Here is a 19,739-nt window from a genome sequence, read left to right on the forward strand (position 1 = left end):
TACGCATGCTGACACAGCTCCCCACCTGAACTGCTAATGATGCCTGGTAGTTTGTGGTACTTGGGTATTGTTTTATGTTTGCTCAAACTGCATATGTGTGATTGCATATTTTTGGGTATTTTCATATGTCAATATTTAATTCACTGACATTCCTGTATGCTTGGAAGAAAGGTAGATTGGATTTGGCACAGGACGCCTGCCCATATTTGTTGATCATTGTTGGGCTGGAAAAACAATGATAAAAAGTGTATGAAAAAAGCTCTCTCCAATATTTCCCTTCTCTTCGCCATGGTTACACTGCCCGTTCTTTCCGTCTTTTGTCCTTCAACAAAGATTCCAGGGCTCTATTTCCACCATAATATCAGAAGCCAAAAAATAACCATCTAATGTGTAAACAGCATTTGTAATGTTGGTAGCTGGAAGAGGTCAAGTATGTTTGCAAGACCTAGCTGATTACACCACAGACTTACTTTGTTGTTGTCAGTTTTTTTTTCTCTTTTAAAGGCTGTAGGTGGGGTGTGATGGACTGTACCACTATCATAGAAGATTTTTTCAGGACACATCGCAGTTCCATAGTAGAATTTATCAATAGTAGAATTCCATAGGACCTTATCTACCAACATATTACCCAGTGTGAGACTCTGCCAGTAAACCTCAGAGCATTGAGTTCTCCACTGATAAAGATGGCTGTCTGAAGTCATGAAATCCACTGCTGGGATGCCTGAGAGACAGTAATTGAATCTTGGCTGGAATTAGGCTTTCTATTAGTGTTGATCTTTGGGAATTATGTGGTAAAAAGGGAAAACTCCTTTACTTTAGTCACTTTGAATGTTCAAATGTACAGAACCTGCAAAACTAAGCAATGAAAAAAATCCATCACCACTCTCATGATAGCATAACTCATAGTCTCTGCTGTTGTGTAACAATACACACTTTCAATTTTCTTATCGCCTGTCTCCAGAGAGAATGTTGTTAGTGCTGATGACCTTGAATTAGACCTTGTTGACTCTGTAAAACAATCTTCCTCTGCTTAGATTTTCACTCAGATTGATTTTGTTCTCAGATTATTCCTGGCAGGACTGAGTTTCTAGGAAATGAAAAGTGAAAGAAAAAGTACAGAAGATCAGCCCTTGAATATACAACATTGTGCAGTGAGATTGTTAAATGTATTAGCTGCTATCCTGTGCTAGAGCCTGTCGTGGTAAGCAGTGGATGACAGGATCTAGCACAGATACTAATGAAACACTGTTAATGAAAGATAAAACACTTGAGTCTTATTTTAGTTTTCCATTTCCCTTTCATTTGTGATGTACTGTACAACAGGCCACAGAACATGCACAAAAACAGATATGCACACATTCACACCAGGCAATGACAGTCTGCCCAGTCAGAATCTGAGCTGAGGTATCAGAATTCTGAATTCCCTGAATTCTGTCATGGATCATCCACAATAAGGGCAATATTTGAACACGAGGATCCCCAGGAGAGAGCCTAGTAACATAAATCTTGGAGCAAAAGCAGATGATTAACTTCATAGTTTGTGTGGTTAAGCCAAAGTTGAGCATGAGGATATGTGAGTCACCATTCTTAGAAATGGATCCAACTTCAGACAGGCGTCAAAAGTAAGAGTATACAGTGCTGGGGCAATGACACTTCAATGATCAGAAGGATAACAAGAGTTTTAATGCATTGAAATTGATTTTCTGGTGATGCACACTGTCATGGAACTATTCATTTTTTAAGGATCACTTACTGACGTCAGACAGCTGCCAATTCTCCAGACTGGAAGGATGAACAGTTTATCCCCCTAGGTACCATATTTCCATATTTCGAAGCATTGGAATAATACATGTCATACAGCAACATAAAAACAGGAAGACAAGTATCACAGCCCCTATAATCGGTGTTAGTAACTTAAAAGAAAAACATTCCCCCTGGCCCAAACAGTTGTTCTAACCAGGAGAGAAAAGCCGGTGTATCTTTTATGCCTCTCTCTTTATTCACCTTGTCTTTTAGTTCTTTCAAATGCTGAATAGCGAGCGTAAGATTTCCGTAATCATAGTCATTAGCTGGAATATATGTACAACAGGAGTCTCCTACTAAAGCATAGACTCCTCCAGATGCTGCATTTTGAAGGTCCAGCACGAACCTGTTCTGAAGTGCCATTAATCTAACTCCCCTTAATTCTTGTTTGATAGCGTCTAAGCCTTCTAACGTGATATTAATAAAAGAGTACATTTCATAAAAAGTCGCATGGGTGAGGCTGTAGAATGAGGCATTAAAGCACATATATAACAAGATGCATTAAATTTCTTTAACTTTACAGTATGATTTATAAATTTATACCACAAATTACTCATATCCCCCTCATTATCAGTTTCATTCAGCCAGTTTGTATACAAAGAGGCTTCGTGTTTAGATTCTTCCTCTTTTGGGGTGGTGACAGGCTTCTACATAAAAAGGAAAAAGGCTGTGCACATCAGTCCCAAGCAGGTTATCCCCATCTGTCCTTGTGGAGACATCACTCCTGTGCTTTGCTCAGTTCGTTTGTGACCTTTTTACAGTGGGAAGCATGAATCCAGGGCACCATTTCTGTGACCTTCACAGCAGTGGCAGTGGTCAGCAGCACCTGGTACAGCCCCCTCCACCTGAGTGAACACCATTTCTTTTTCCTGAAGTCTTTCACCAGAATCCAGTCTCCTTATTCACTCATTAGTTCTTACAGCACAGGTAAATCCCTGTGGGCTGGAGCCCAGCATAATCCTAGGCTTTTTTGGTCAACATTGGTCAACAGATTGGTCAACAACTGGGTAATAACTCTTAGAAAAATCTACACATTGTTCCCCTGCCTCAGCTGTGACGTTTTGCAGAACAATTCTAGCTGAAGTTGTAAAATTTCTCTTTGTTCCGTTCCTGCAAAACATCTTATTATGAACAAATAAACCACAATAATCATTTGCATCTAGGGGAATCACTCCCAAGGGTAACCCCCCTTAAAACTATATTGTTCTACCCATCAGGTTCTGCCACTAGATAAGAGAACCTTTCCCATGAAATCATTTTTTGACCTTCATGATCCCTTCAGGGCGTACAATTAGCACAGAAGCAGCAGCTTTAGTCCACATGTTTTTCAAACAGGATATTAACGATATGATCATAACGAATAATACCAGACCCACAAATATGTATTGAACCAGAGACCCTCTCCATGTTCCTAGCACAGACTGTAGCCATGCACCAATACCCCAATCATCTGGATTGCAGGATTTACGAAGAAAATTATTTTCGCAGTAATTAATTTATTATATTTACTATATTTATTATACACGTATAAATTAATTACTGCGAAAATAATTTACTTCGTACACTGTGCAGAGTGCCGTATACTCCTAGTTGCGGCACACACGATACATACAGTAAAAAGCCTCAGGCACTGTGTTAGATGTGTTTTCGACGTTATATATGCGTTTATTAATGTCGTCGATTTTACGGTTGCAATTCGACGTTGATTATACGTCGAGGCGACGTATATATACGTATAGCCGTATTTTCGCCGTGAATATACGTATATTCGACGAATCAATGCCCACTGGGTAAACTCTTGAGCAAACTCTGAACCAGCTCTAAGGAAACTAATCCGATTAGACGTTACTTTGACTCATCTTTTTACGCTCAGTGCTGGATTGCTCAAACTCCAGCTAGGGTTAGGGTTAGCATTCCCACGCTACTTAGACACTTTGTTTACGCTCAGTGCTGGATTTTGGGAACTTCAGGACGAGTGGGAATTTTCTCCTATCTGTCAATTCTGTATTGTTTTGGAGACTCTTGGCTGCCTATGTTGTACAGTGCAGCGTGAAGGAAACATTTTCCAAAACTGTGTCAGCTCAAAAGATGTAAGAAAACCTCTCCAGCTGCTTTAACTCTCTTCATTTTTGTCATTTAATGTGACACTCGATGTATAACTGGAGCCTCACATATGCAAATGGTGAGGCTCCAGTTCGACACCACTTTACAGTATCTGACAAAAGCATGGCAGACTGTGCCATGACCGGCAGATAACTTCTGCTTATTTTTACCATATTAAACATTGGAAATCCAACCACTTGCATTTGTGACACTTGATTTTGACTCCACCTAAGACTCTTAAATCTTCAAACACTTTTCTCTTCTCCCGCAACACTCGTCTGTCGGCACTATGTGGCAGCGTTGCATGACAACCCATCTCACCACGGAAAGGAACCTAACAGCTTTGGTAAGAGAGGAGAAAAGAACCTGGCCTGTACGGGGATCGAACCCGTGACCTTGGCGTTATTAGCACCACGCTCTAACCAACTGAGCTAACCAGCCTCACGACAGTGGTCCTCTCTGTGCTGCAAAAAATCGAACTCAGGGAATTTCTTTTGCCCTCCTTTGAATAGAAAGCCGTGTAATTCAGTGTACGGGCTTTCTCGTGCAGTTTCATGGTTCTTGTAACCCAAATCCTACACTGGCCTGAAGTGTCCCCCCATTTCACAGCATTTTTCAGCTGATTTAAAATGTACCTAAAGGAGAAGCATTATTGAAGACCATCAATTACCAAGAGCTTTTGTCAAAGGTTTTGGTGGTCACTTTTAATGACCACAGAGCACTATGACCTCGGTTTTACATCTCATCCGAAAGACAGCGCCCTTTTACAACACAGCGTCTCCGTCACTATGCTGGGACATTGGGACCCGCACAGACCTCAGGGTGAGCGCCCCCCCGCCGGCACCATTAACACCGCATCCAGCTGGAAGCTTTGTTTTTCCCTGTAGCTCACCCTGATCCGGGTACTGACCTGGCTCACACCTGCTTAGCTTCAGTGGGTTTTCAGTTGCGAGTTGCAAGGGGATGCAAGTGATGGAGCCGCTCGCTGCAAAAGCCACTGCATTGGCCGGGAATCAAACCCAAGCCTCCCACGTGGCAGGCACTAATTCTACCACTGAACCACCAACGCTCAGTGTCTGGGCCTTCAAAAAAGACGCTTTTTTGGTGCTCTGTGCAAAAAGCGTCGACATATGCTTCCAGCTGCAAAATGCCATTCGCGGACGCTGAAGAATTTATTTCCAAGGCAGCGGGTACAAGCGATTGGGCGTTTTAAAACCACCAGGAAAAGCAAAGAGGCGCGCTTCTTTGCTTGCGCCGGAACACACCGACTGGAGGCGGACAACATAGTCGGCAGGATTTGAACCTGCGCGGGGAGACCCCAATGGATTTCTAGTCCATCGCCTTAACCACTCGGCCACGACTACAGCAAGCCCCACCGCCGCTGCGTTCTTGCTACAATCTTACCTGGATCGCGAGGCGCCGGCGGAAGCCTATTTCAAAGTCGTTCTCCGTTTCAAAAAAACATTTCCAAAATACAAGCCTTGCAGACAGACACGCCTCAGAGGACTTAAGGGTGGCTTCATGTCTGAATGATAAAGTCTCCCCGTCCGGACATGAAAATGCCACTTTGTTACACACAAAAAAAGAATCAACAACAGAGAAATGCCCACAAGCATTTGAAAAGCCGCACCACGTCGCACTTGAAATAGCTCTTACATTAGTGGTAGACGCAGGAATCGCCTTTTTATTTACGCTCTTACCAACGCGATGGAAAGCAAAACAAAGCAAAGCAGAGCAAAACAAAACGAACAAACGAAAACCCTCATGTCCCGCACTTGCATATAACGCTGTTACGTCCCCAAGCGGTATTGTACGTCATCCTAGCACTGCACGCCGGGGCGTATGGTATATGGGAACGAGCACACGCCACGAATCGTCTCGAATCACTCCCTACACTTGTAAGGTGCCTTGAAGCGTGCACCCCCAACATTCTTCTTTGCTCATCTGTGAAAGGTAAACTCTTGACCAAACTCTGAACCAGCTCTAAGGAAACTAATCCGATTAGATGTTACTTTGACTCATCATTTAAGGGATCCTTGTTAATTGGAGAAATCAATGATTTCGAATGAATTCTGTATGCGTTAAAAGACAGCTATACACAGAAAACACGCAGGACACTGCTCATGATGTTTCCCGAGCCGAAACACAGTGCGTTTTTCCAAGCCATCTGACCAAGCCTGCCCACTGAAAACTGCAGGAGATCGTGCAAAGACGTTCAAGTTTGTAACTACTGCATGCACAGGAAGCAGAATAAATTCCTCTATTCAAACTGTCAAAGGTTTGCTTTGCGAACGCTGCAGGACATCGCACAATCTCTTTTGAACAGGGACAAACGATTTCTTATGGGGCGCAGTAAGTACAGACGTTTAAAAAGCTCCACTCATGCCAATGATGCAGCATGAAGAAGCGCAACCTAAAGTTTGCATTCCTAGCACTGTTGCAACCTAGCACTGTTGCATTCCCCGCATCAGTAGCTAAGAGAATATAATTTACGACTCTTGTTAATGCAGTTTCAGAAACCAGACTGAAATTTCTCAAGTATATTATTTGAATCCATTTGATGTTGGGCAACAACTATTCTTTCAAGACTTTTAGATTGAAATGGGACCTTTGAGACAGGCCTGTAGTTGTTAAGAACTTGTGGATCCAAATTTGACTTCTTAAGGAGCGGTCTAAGAACCACTACCTTAAATTGATCATGTACGACGCCTGACGCAAGTGATGCATTCATCATACTAATTATAGGTCCTGCCAGTCCTTCGAGGGAATCTTTGACTAGCTGACTGGGGATGGGATCTAGGAAACAGGTGGTTTACTTTGTCTTACGTCTGTGTTCATGAGTCCACCATAAGAAGAAATCTGAACAGGAGTGGTGATCATGCGAGGTCACCATGGAGGAAACCACTGCTCTCCCCCCAAAAAAACCACCACTGCCCCTCTCAAGTTTGCTAAAGACCACATGGATGTTCCACAGCAACTCCTGGAACAATGTTCTGTGGACAGACGTGACAAAAGTTGAACTTGTTGGTAAATGTGCACAGCGTTATGTTTGGAGATAACAAAACACCGCATACCAACTCCAAAATCTCATCCCACCTGGGAAGCATGGCGGAGGCTGTACGGCTTGCAATCATCGAGGGACCGATGAATTCCGAGATGTATCAGGAAATTCTACAGCAGAATGTCAGGGTGTCTGCCTGTGATCTAAAACTCAAAAGACGCTGGGTCTTGCAACATGACAAAAACAAAGGAGTACATCAACAACAGAGTGGCTGAAACAGAAGAAATTCCGTATGTTGGGATGGCCAAGTAAGAGTCCTGACCCCAATCCCATTGAAGTGCTGTGGCGTGATCGGAAGCAGGCCATTCAGCGCAAGACATCCCAAAAATATACATGAACTGAAACAGTTTTGCATAGAGGAATAGGCCAAAATACCTCCTAACCGCTGCTCAGGTCTGACAAGCCGCTACAGAAAGTGGGGGTTGAGGTTTTTGTCATAAAGGAGGTTCCACTAGCTCCTTAATATAAGGGTTCACGTACTTTTTCCATCAATGACCTTGATTGTTTAAACCATTTGGTCAATAAAGAAACAGCAATGTCAAATGTTGGGTGTGTGTTCTTTGTTAAATCAGACTCTCTTTATTAATTATTATGACTTAGATAAAGATAAGATCACATGTTAGGAGCCATTCATGCAGAAATCCACATCATTCCGAAGGGCTGTTTACAAAAGTTTTTCTCCCAACTGTATGTGAGAGAAAAGCAGAGACGCTCACTGAGTAAGGTGGGGTTGCAGCTTTGCAAATCACAAGGACATTTGTACGCTCAAAATGGGACAGGAGCACCCCAGATGGGACTCGAACCCACAATCCCTGGCTTAGGAGGCCAGTGCCTTATCCATTAGGCCACTGGGGCACACTGGGTTGGGTCGATCACGCTGATGAAGAGCCAGTTTTTTTTTTCCTTTGATTTTTCAAAGGGATCCCCAAAATTAGGGAAGTTAGGCAGCAGAAGGTTTACTGTGACCTGAGAAGGGCCGGCATCCAATCACGGTGGTACACACACACGCTCTCACTCATCTGAGCTACACGGCTACCAAGATGATCTCAGGTGCGCCGAGCTGGTACGGAACATATTGAACTGATCGACGGCGAATTGTCTCTCAGACAGGCTTTTCACCTCTAAGCTCCCTGACTGACAGTGATCAGCTAGGTAGTGAAACAGTCAGCTGCTTCTAAGCCTTAAACAGCTGCATCTCGGCGCTTCCACGGAGTGATGATTTGAAAGCCGAACATCGCCCATTGGGAACACCTTACTATCACTAGTTTAAGAGACTCTTAAGGTCTTGTAGAGGTGCCTGTCTAATAGCATGCTCTTTGCAAGCTATAGGTGTTTAGGCTGAGGCAGAATGCCTGTTAACAAAATGTTTTTCTAAAGGGGCCTCGCACTCTTTTCCAAGCAATGGTCACCATCCCCACCGAGTGTCACAATGAAGTCATGTCCTAGGACGTCACCTGTTAGTCTCCATTTGTCTGCCACCAACACTTTAGGTTACGGGGTCACAACCGCACCCCGGAGAGCAGAGGAGCCGTTGGCGTTCTGGCAGCGCAGATTGGGCTGAAGGTGGGGCGCTTGAATCTCCCTGTTGGAGGCCGTCTGAAACTGACCCAAGCCTTTCCCTTGAATTAAATCACTTGTTTCCTTTGAGCCGTTTCAGAGACTGCTCCAGAGTTTACCTTGCACAGATGCGCAAAGATTAATGATGGGGGTGCACGCTTCCAGGCGCCTTACAACTGTAGGGACTGATTAGAGACAATTCGTAGCGTGTGCTCATTTCTCTCTATTCCCCGTGTTGCAGTGGTAGGATGACATAAATTCCTGCTTCGACACGTAACGGCATTATAATCAAGTGCAGGAGCTGAGGGCTTTAGTTTTGTTTCGTTTTCCATGGCGTTCGTAAGCGCGCAAATCAAAGGCAATTCCTGCGTCTAACACGAATGTAAATACTTTTGAAAGTGCAGTGTGGTGCTGCTTGTAAAAACCATTTGTGGTTTGTTGATGTTTTTTCTGTCTGCCAAAGTTGCATTTTGACATCCGGACTGGGGGACTTTATCATTTGAACGTGAAGCCAGCCTTAAACCCTCTGAGGCGTGTCTGTCTGCCGGCACGAATCTTGTGAAAGGTATTTTTTTTTAACGGAGAGCGACTTTAAAAAGGTTTCCGCAGCCACCTCGCACTCCGTGTTAGATTATAGGAGGAATGCGGCGGCAGCGAGCTCGCTTTTGTCGTGGTTAAGTGCGTTTGGGACTCCCCGCGCAGGTTCGGAACTCGACGACTCCGGCGTCTGCCGCACGTCGCCTTGTGCCTGCGCGGCAAAGGCAAAGTGCCGCTTCTCCTTTCCCGGTACTATAAAAACGCTAAATCGCTTGGACCCGCTGCCATGGAAAGCAGTTCTTCAGATAACCACACATTTTGCGTTCGCACCTCTGGTGCTCTACTTATGCCTTTGAAAACCTAATGAATAAAGCTGAAAGAACCGACACGATATGTAGGTGCTCGTAAAGCACGCAGTAAAGAACTGTTAACAGCAAGGGTTTCAGTGGGTTAACTGAGGAGAAGGCATCATCGCTAATTGTTGACTTTTTATTTGGTGTTAGAAACACTCTTACTGTGCATGACGTGCAACAAATGTAGCCACAGAAATTGCATCACGCTTTCATGTATGCTATTGCAGACACCAACGTTGCCTAGATAGAAAACCGAAATAGCCGTGGGTTTGCTTGCTGGTCTGAAGGATCTCTCTTCGAATCTCTATCATTTGTCAATGGAAGTAAAAGGCGCTGAAATCTCATACGTTCAGAATCAAACCCGCAGCTGTTGTTCGACTTTATTTCTTGACTAATTACAACTGAGTGTCGCATGAGCAGTTACGTAAACTTGTCTGGTATATTTGAACACAAATGCCGTTCTTCAATTAAAACTAACAGTACATTGTCAGGGACATTCAGTTCTATACAAACAAGAGACAGACAAGAGAATATTTCTACCTTTCATGTGGACTACGTGTTGACTTACTGATCGGAATAATTGAAAAGTTCGGGCTCATAGCCGATGCAGTGCGTGCTAATTAGAACAACAGCAACGCTGAGCTCTCAGCACCGTACTGAGCCCAGGTGTTTTTCTAAAGCTGTCAGGTGCAGTTCATTTACATGAAGGAAATCTCTTACTGGGTACGATTACAATGCAGTAAGTAGCACAGACTGCTTAGGGAGTAGCCCGATGCATTTAAAATCGACCCGAACCAGGCAGGAGTCAAACCTGCAATTTCCTGATTCGTAGTCAGAAGCGTTATCCATTGCACCACTGGCCCTGGTGTGACACTGCAGGACTGTAACCCAGTGAGATCAGCACTGCAACTAGTAAAATATTACCTCCGGTCCATTCTTTTCCAAAAGTGAGAAACATCTGTTTTCTACATTTTGTCTGTTTTAAAACCATATCTCTTTAAACCAAACCAAGAGTTTGTCTTTTGCACTGATATTCTGATTCATTTCGATTTCAAAGAAAAAAAAAAACATTATCTTCCAAAGCATCATAAAATTGTCCCTTCTTCCAGACTGTACTTCTCTCTTGTAGTAGTACAGCAGACCTTTCCAGGTGAGCAGATCACAGAGTCCGAAATGAGCTTCCTCCATCAAGCAAAGTACCTGAACATGACTCTGTCTTCATAAAAGCGCCCCTGTAATAAAGAAATTAAATCCGAACTCAAGAGGGCAGTTGCCTACTGAAGTTCAAGAAGTCATCAATTTTAACCTAGCAACACATTAAAGGCTGCATCTATACAAGAACGATTCTAGAAATGCTCACCAGATTACGTTTTAAGACGGAACTGTGCCTCAGGTTCCGCCGAGATCTTAACTCGGATGGTAGGATTCAGAGTCCGGAGTGTGGACTGATGGCGCACGGAGGGTCCATATACTGTGGATCCCTCAGTGATCTTCCGCGTAGTCAAACCGCCAGCGTGTGACTCCCCTGTCACCTGTCCTCTCTCCTCTGTGCAGCGGAGCCCGATTCACGGCAAAGTGAAAAAAAATATGCCCTCAACGTGAGATTTACTCTGGAGTGAGGATAGATGTTACCTTTTTATCATTGAACAGGATGTATGTGATGTGGCGACTATGTTCAATTTTGTATCCTGTTTAAAAGATTAAGGACTGGAGTGAGCGTGATTTACCACCCTTTCAGCTAAGAACCCAACGTGCGCACCGTTTAAGCTGCATAGACTCGGTCGTTTAACTCTTCTCCATTAGCAGGGTTAAGGTTAAAGAAAAAAAACATTGCTGACTTCTTTTTTTTTGCCAGCTGCTAGCGCTGATTAGCAAGGTTTGTATTTCATGTTTTGCAAGTTGCATCTATTTTAAGAAAAACAAGTCGTGTTAAAGACAGGAAAGGAATACTTGTGTTTAATTAAGTCTAGCGGTTGTCCGCTGGGATTCAGACCCAGGGTCTCCTGTTCACTAGACAGGTGCTTTAACCAACTAAGCCACGGCTCCCCAGGAGTGCTGTCCTTTTGCAGCCACTTGGACACACCACTCAGACACATCTGCATTCGGTGTGTGCTCCGCCTGCTCGCTGAGCAAGTTGCCACCTTTACATACAATAGCAACATCGACACCAAGAGAAAGGATGACAAATGGCTTTCATCTGGAACTTTTCATGTCCAAGGAGCTCAATGTGCTTTCTGTGTACAACAGGGCGACTGAACTCCACACTGGCCACTGAACCACAGCAGTGGCTTGCTGGCTTGACATCTCCCAAGGAAAATGTTGAAATCGCACGTGGAACAGGAAAATGACTCTCAGGTGCCCATTGCTCATTTTCAGACACATTTATGCAATACTTTCACCATGCGTTGAGCAATAGGGATTAAAGATACCAGAGGTAAGGTTTAAAAGTGATTCTGAGGTGCAACACATCAGCGATACAGCTAGGCATCTGAAATGCGGGGTTTGAGAGCCCTTCAGGGAACACCGTACCCTAAAGGTACCAGAAGTCATCTGGAGCGCGCCAACTCAGTTGGGACAGCCCAGTTCTGTTGACGAGGTGGCTGATTGGTTAAGGCGATGGCTTGTTAATCCATTGTGCTCTGCATGTATGGGTTCGAATCCCACTCTCGTCGGTTTCCATGTCTGACATGTGTGCCCGTTCGACGTTGGCCCTCCTGTCGTTTGCTCCAGAACTAGAGCCATACATTTTCTAGCGGTGGCTGAACATGGTACAGTAGGCTAACATCGGTATCGAGCAGTGACAGTAACAGTATTTATGTGCCGCTGCTCCCAAGTGGCTCTGGGTTGAGACCGCGTTTTCACTTACTTGCAACGCAAACGGAGAAAGCGATTTTTGACAGTCTCTTGAGAGACTGCGCTAGGTGTTTAGGGATAGACTTTGTCAGTTCCCCCTGGGATGATGGCCTCTCAAATAGTTTGTGATTCCTCTAGACGTTTATACAGTAGAAGCCTGCTTCGTGGCTTAAATCCAAGCTAAGGAAACGAATTAGAGGTCTGATGCAGAACTGCAAATTCAATGAACGGGAACACTACAGTACATTGCACTGTATGTGTGAGGAAAGCTGCCCCCTTCTGTCCCTTGTCGACCGAACAGAGGACTGTAAAGGATACCGCTAAGAAACTTTAGGATGCTGGTTGGAATACAGCTCCAAAGAAGCCCCTTTGGGTGTTATGTCATCAAAAAGTAAGAACAGCGAATCTCCCTTTGATCAAAAGCGGAACAGAACTGTTTTCCGTGGAGCAGCTTTCAGACCCGTAGACCTGTTTTATTTGTAGGGCAGGGCGCATTCCCAAACGCGAATCTCCTGTTTTAGAAATGCTTTGGGCGGCGTGAAGTGAAAATAAGAAATGGGCTCCAGATGCACATGGAAGCAATCAAGTGTTTCATCCGAGCTGTTTCAAAGACTGCTCAAAAGCTTTCCTTTCACAGAGGCGCAACGATTAATGATGGGGGTGCACCCTTCAATGCGCCTTCCCAGTGGACATTGATTCGTCGAATATATGTATATTTACGGCGAAAATACGGCTATACGTATATATACGTCGCCTCGACGTATAATCAACGTCGAATTGCAACCGTAAAATCGACGACATGAATAAACGCATATATAACATCGAAAACACATCTAACACAGTGCCTGAGGCTTTTTACTGTATGTATCGTGTGTGCCGCAACTAGGAGTATACGGCACTCTGCACAGTGTACGAAGTAAATTATTTTCGCAGTAATTAATTTATTATATTTACTATATTTATTATATACGTGTAAATTAATTACTGCGAAAATAATTTACTTCGTACATTGTGCAGAGATTCTAGACGAATTGCAGACCACATTTAGACGTCTAAGGTATGCGTTTAATAGATGCAGCCATTCAAAATGCGCGGTAAAAACCCGCGGTACAGTAACCTACCCACAAGCCACCGCGGGGCACCAGAGGGTACCGCAGGGCAAGTGATTGGCTGGCCAAAATGACCGACAGGGGCACTCGTGGTGCATTGGTTGGTAGTGCAAAGATTTAATCATTTAATGTCTTTACTGTGCACATTTTAATCCGCTTAGTTTTGAATATTTATATGGATTTTACCACTAAAGGGAAATTTTAGTAGCTGAGCATAAAAAGAAGAGGAGCATAACGCATCTGAAGGTCATAAACGATATTAATTTAGGAACATAAACATTACTGTATGTATGTAAACTGTACTGTGTATGGCTGGTCTTGGTAGTTTAAAGAAAAAATACACACCAGTCTTCCATTTCTCCCTAAACATTTTAAGCATGAAAGTTTTATGAAACGGTACCCAAATATGCGATTGCTGTATAGAATGAATTTTAATTTAAAAAAATTATTTAACACGAACATTAAGCTGTTTACATCTTCCGCCTGAGTACAGTCACCCGTTGCTACCCAACGCAGAATGGTGATTGGCTGACACCATCTGACACCCCTCTGATTGGAGAAAAAAGACGTGCTGGTTTGCTATACATACTGTACCAGGAAGAGGATTTCTTTCTATTCAAAACGTGTATTTTAAAAGTTTAAGAAGTAAAAACCTTACAGCGTACACAGATTTCTAAACTGATCAGGATCGTTATCTTTGTCTTATGCATAATAATGTTCACCGTTCTGTCCAGCAAATTAATAATAAACTTTATTTTATATAGCTTTTTAAACGAATAAGTAATTAGATTGCTCATAAACCTAATCACTTGCTTTTTCTTTTTATTTAGGCTCAGATTTCAACTATAGATCGTATTATTAATAACCATAATAACAACCAACCAACAAAAACAACCATATAAACATAATACCAACCAAAAACATAGATAACAACCACAATACAAAATCAAATAATCAAACCATTTTACTCTCGCAAAGTCCTACAATTATCATAATCCCGCCCCTTATGCAAAACCAAACCTTCCTCCCATCCCAGTTTATCCTGTTTATCATAAACAAAATCCACCTCAATTTTCAACATAAAGCATTACACAAAATCAATACCTCAACACTCCATACTCAACAATGATAATTCACAAACAGCCAGAACATGTAACTACACATTCCCAAACAGACATAATTTCCATAGCCCCGCCCCTTATGCAAAACCAACATCCCTACCCTGTTCTCTCTCTCCCCTGGCGGTTGTAATTGTTTTTATTTTCAAATAAATTTTAGCAAAGTCATGTATTTTAAAAATCTTAAGATTTTTATATTTTATATTTATATTTCCATGATAGGTGTCGCATTTTAAATCATTTTCGTAGTTAGAAATTATGTAACGCCCTGTTAAAAGCAAGGAAGTTTTTATGCCCGTTGAAGTAAAACAAAATGCCTGACAAAGTATGGCTTGGACAGATTCCAAGTGCTTGTACAAATGTGCTAAAGAAATTACAGTTTGAGTATACAGCTTGTCCAAAGTCATCCATTATTAATACTGTAACGCAACGGGGGCTCAGGCGGGCGCCCTTGCCGCATTAGGTCGGCCCCTGCACCGTCCGGGGCTCGAACCCGGGACTTCCGCGTCTCTCTGCAGCGACCTAGCTCCGTGAGCTAAAGAGAGATCTCTCCACAGCCCAGTAGCTGTGGTCCTGCTATCACAGGGAAGGGCGGTGACGTCACCCGCTCTGGTACGCCGGCTCTTACACACACTGCTTGTCGGCCGTAGGCGTTACACTCTCCCCCGCTTAAATCGCCGTCCCCGGCGAAGGGCTATCCCACCCCACTTCTGACACCAATGTAACGCAACGGGGGCTCCGGCGGGCGCCCTTGCCGCATCTGGTCGGCCCCATCCCGACTGGAGGCTCGAACCCGGGACTTCCGCGTCTCTCTGCAGCGACCTAGCCCCGTGAGCTAAAGAGAGATCTCTCCACAGCCCAGTAGCTGTGGTCCTGCTATCACAGGGAAGGGCGGTGACGTCACCCGCTCTGGTACGCCGAATGTAACGCAACGGGGGCTCAGGCGGGCGCCCTTGCCGCATTAGGTCGGCCCCTGCACCGTCCGGGGCTCGAACCCGGGACTTCCGCGTCTCTCTGCAGCGACCTAGCTCCGTGAGCTAAAGAGAGATCTCTCCACAGCCCAGTAGCTGTGGTCCTGCTATCACAGGGAAGGGCGGTGACGTCACCCGCTCTGGTACGCCGGCTCTTACACACACTGCTTGTCGGCCGTAGGCGTTACAATACTATTAGTAATATCTTCAGTAAAGGCTTTGATGCATAAATATTTCTGATAAAGGTAGGTTGTGTACTTTTGTCCAACTGAGCAATCTTGCTTTCATAAAATATACCAACATTTTAATGACTGATGATTAACATGCTGTAATACACAGTTCAAAATTAAAGGCGGTTTAACAAGGCGACGCCGGATAGTTAGTCACGTGACACACGTGAACCGCGTGATACCCCGGTCGAGGTATGCCGCGAAATACCTCACCCATTTTGAATGGCTGCATCTGTATCGTGTGTGCCGCAACTAGGAGTATACGGCACTCTGCACAGTGTACGAAGTAAATTATTTTCGCAGTAATTAATTTATTATATTTACTATGTTTATTATACACGTGTAAATTAATTACTGCGAAAATAATTTACTTCGTACACTGTGCAGAGATTCTAGACGAATTGCAGACCACATTTAGACGTCTAAGGTATGCGTTTAATAGACGAATATTATACGTCTTTTGCCCACTGTGCTGCCCTCTTGATTTCGGATTTAATTTCTTTTTACAGGTGCGCTTTTATGAAGACAGAGTCATGTTCAGGTACTTTGCTTGATGGAGGAAGCTCATTTCGGACTCTGTGATCTGCTCACCTGGAAAGGTCTCCTGTACTACTACAAGAGAGAAGTAGAGTCTGGAAGAAGGGACAATTTTATGATGCTTTGGAAGATAATGTTTTTTTTTTCTTTGAAATCGAAATGAATCAGAATATCAGTGCAAAAGACAAACTCTTGGTTTGGTTTAAAGAGATATGGTTTTAAAACAGACAAAATGTAGAAAACAGGTGTTTCTCACTTTTGGAAAAGAATGGACCGGGGTAATATTTTACTAGTTGCAGTGCTGATCTCACTGGGTTACAGTCCTGCAGTATCACACTGGATAACGCGTCTGACTAGGGATCAGGAGATTGTAGGTTCGACTCCTGCCTGGCTCGGGTTGTTTTTAAATGCACCGGGCTACTCCCTAAGTAGTCTGTGCTACTTACTGCATTGTAATAGTACCCAGTAAGAGATTTCCTTCATGTAAATGAACTGCACCTGACAGCTTTAGAAAAACACCTGGGCTCAGTACGGTGCTGAGAGCTCAGCTTTGCTGTTCTAATTAGCACGCACTGCATCGGCTATGAACCCGAACTTTTCAATTATTCCGATCAGTAAGTCAACACGTAGTCCACATGAACGGTAGAAATATTCTCTTGTCTGTCTCTTGTTTGTATAGAACTGAATGTCCCTGACAATGTACTGTTAGTTTTAATTGAAGAACGGCATTTGTGTTCAAATATACCAGACAAGTTTACGTAACTGCTCATGCGACACTCAGTTGTAATTAGTCAAGAAATAAAGTCGAACAACAGCTGCGGGTTTGATTCTGAACGTATGAAATTGCAGCGCCTTTTACTTCCATTGACAAATGATAGAGATTCGAAGAGAGATCCTTCAGACCAAAAGCAAACCCACGGCTATTTCGGTTTTCTATCTAGGCAACGTTGGTGTCTGCAATAGCATACATGAAAGCGTGATGCAATTTCTGTGGCTACATTTGTTGCACGTCATGCACAGTAAGAATGTTTCTAACACCAAATACAAAGTCAACAATTAGCGATCACGCCTTCTCCTCAGTTAACCCACTGAAACCCTTGCTGTTAACAGTTCTTTAATGCGTGCTTTACGAGCACCTACATATTGTGCCGGTTCTTTCAGTTTTATTCATTAGGTTTTCAAAGGCATAAGTAGAACACCAGAGGTGCAAACGCAAGATGTGTGGTTATCTGAAGAACTCATTTCCATGGCAGCAGGGCCAAGCGATTTAGCGTTTTTATAGTACCAGGAAAGGAGAAGCGGCACTTCGCCTTTGCCGCGCAGGCACAAGAAGACGTGCGGCAGACGCCATAGTCGGCAGGATTCAAACCTACGCGGGGAGTCCCCAACGGATTTCGAGTCCATCGCCTTAACCACTCGGCCACGACTACAGCGAGTTCGCCATCGCCGCATTCCTCCTTTAATCTAACACGGAGTGCGACGTGGCTGCGGAAACCTTTTCAAAGTCGCTCTCCGTTAAAAAAAAATACCTTTGACAAAATACGTGCCGGCAGACAGACACGCCTCAGAGGGTTTAAGGCTGGCTTCACGTTCAAATGATAAAGTCTCCCCGTCCGGATGTCAAAATGCAGCTTTGGCAGACAGAAAAAACAGCAACAAACCACAAATGTGGATAAGGATTTTACAAGCTGCACCACACTGCACTTTCAAAAGCATTTACATTCCTGTTAGACGCAGGAATTGCCTTTGATTTGCGTGCTTACAAACGCCATGGAAAACGAAACAAAACAAAAGCCCTCAGCTCCTGCACTTGATTATAACGCAGTTACGTGTCGAAGCAGGCATTTACGTCATCCTACCACTGCAACACGGGGAATAGAGGGAAATGAGCACACGCTACGAATCGTCTCAATCACTCCCTAGAGTCGTAAGGCGCATTGAAGGGTGCACCCCCATCATTAATCATTGCGCCTCTGTGAAAGGAAAGCTCTTGAGCAGTCTTTGAAACAGCTCTGATGAAACACTTGATTGCTTCCATGTGCATCTGGAGCCCATTTCTTATTTTCACTTCACGCCGCCCAAAGCATTTCTAAAAAAGGAGATTCGCATTTGGGAATGCGCCCTGCCCTACAAATAAAACAGGTCTACGGGTCTGAAACCTGCTCCACGGAAAACAGCTCTGTTGCGCATTTGATCAAAGGGAGAGTCGCTGTTCTTACTTTTTGATGACATAACACCCAAAGGGGCTTCTTTGGAGCTGTATTCCAACCAGCATCCTAAAGTTTCTTGGCGGTATCCTTTACAGTCCTCTGTTCGGTCGACAAGGGACAGAAGGGGGCAGCTTTCCTCACACATACAGTCCAATGTACTGTACTGTTCCCGTTCATTGAATTCGCAGTTCTGCATCAGACCTCTAAGTCGTTACATTAGCTTGGATTTAAGCCACGAAGCAGGCTTCTACTGTATAAACGTCTAGAGGAATCACAAACTATTTGAGAGGCCATCATCCCAGGGGGAACTGACAAAGTCTATCCCTAAACACCTAGTGCAGTCTCTCGAGAGACTGTCAAAAATCGCTTTCTCCGTTTGCGTTGCAAGTAAGTGAAAACGCGGTCTCAACCCAGAGCCACTTGGCAGCAGCGGCATGTAAATACTGTTACTGTCACTGCTCGATACCGACGTTAGCCTACTATACCATGTTCAGCCACCGCTAGAAAATGTACGGCTCTAGTACCGGAGCAAAGAACAGGAGGGCCAACACCGAACGGGCACACGTGTCAGACATGGAGAGCGACAAGGATGGGATTCGACCCCATGCCTTAACCACTCGGCCACCTCGTCAACAAAACTGGGCTGTCCTGACATGGGTTGGCACACTCCAGTTGATCTTTTTCTTTTTTTTCCCTCATACTCGAGGGTCATTTTCCTGTTCCACATGCGATTTCAACATTTTCCTTGGGAGATGTCAAGCCAGCAAGCCACTGCTGTGGTTCAGTGGCCAGTGTGGAGTTCAGTGGCCCTGTTGTACACAGAAAGCACATTGAGCTCCTTGGACATGAAAAGTTCCAGATAAAAGCCATTTGTCATCCTTTCTCTTGGTGTCGATGTTGCTATTGTATTTAAAGGTGGCAACTTGCTCAGCGAGCACGTGGAGCACACACCGAATGCAGATGTGTCTGAGTGGTGTGTCCAAGTGGCTGCAAAAAGACAGCACTCCTGGGGCGCCGTGGCTTAGTTGGTTAAAGCGCCTGTCTAGTAAACAGAAAATCCTGGGTCAGAATCCCAGCGGTGCCTTTTTTTGTTCTGTGTTCTCGAACAGAACTGGTCATTATGGACAACCGCATACGTCTAGACTTAATTAAATGCAAGTATTCATTTCCTGTCTTGAACGACTTGTTTTTCTTAAAATGGATGCAAGTTGCAAAACATGAAGTACAAACCTCGCTAATCAGCGTTCGCGGCTGGCAAAAAAAAAAGAAGTCAGCAATGTTTTTTTCTTTAACCTTA

The 19,739-nt window shown here is 44.1% G+C and overlaps 4 non-coding genes across 4 annotated transcripts; all 4 read right to left on the bottom strand.

The window, feature by feature from the left end:
* Nucleotides 1-4,273: 4,273 nt before the first annotated feature.
* Nucleotides 4,274-4,347, bottom strand: trnai-aau (transfer RNA isoleucine (anticodon AAU)). Its single transcript has one exon. It is a non-coding gene; the product is annotated as a tRNA-Ile (tRNA).
* An 841-nt stretch (nt 4,348-5,188) lies between these two features.
* Nucleotides 5,189-5,270, bottom strand: trnas-aga (transfer RNA serine (anticodon AGA)). Its single transcript has one exon. It is a non-coding gene; the product is annotated as a tRNA-Ser (tRNA).
* Nucleotides 5,271-7,749: 2,479 nt separating this feature from the next.
* trnar-ccu (transfer RNA arginine (anticodon CCU)) lies at nt 7,750-7,822 on the bottom strand. Its single transcript has one exon. It is a non-coding gene; the product is annotated as a tRNA-Arg (tRNA).
* A 9,758-nt stretch (nt 7,823-17,580) lies between these two features.
* Nucleotides 17,581-17,662, bottom strand: trnas-cga (transfer RNA serine (anticodon CGA)). Its single transcript has one exon. It is a non-coding gene; the product is annotated as a tRNA-Ser (tRNA).
* Between the last annotated feature and the right edge of the window lie 2,077 nt (nt 17,663-19,739).

This window comes from Lepisosteus platostomus, unplaced genomic scaffold (genome assembly GCF_059453375.1).
Source record: "Lepisosteus platostomus isolate fLepPlt1 unplaced genomic scaffold, fLepPlt1.hap1 Scaffold_60_H1, whole genome shotgun sequence".
NCBI classification, from domain to species: Eukaryota; Metazoa; Chordata; class Actinopteri; order Semionotiformes; family Lepisosteidae; genus Lepisosteus; species Lepisosteus platostomus.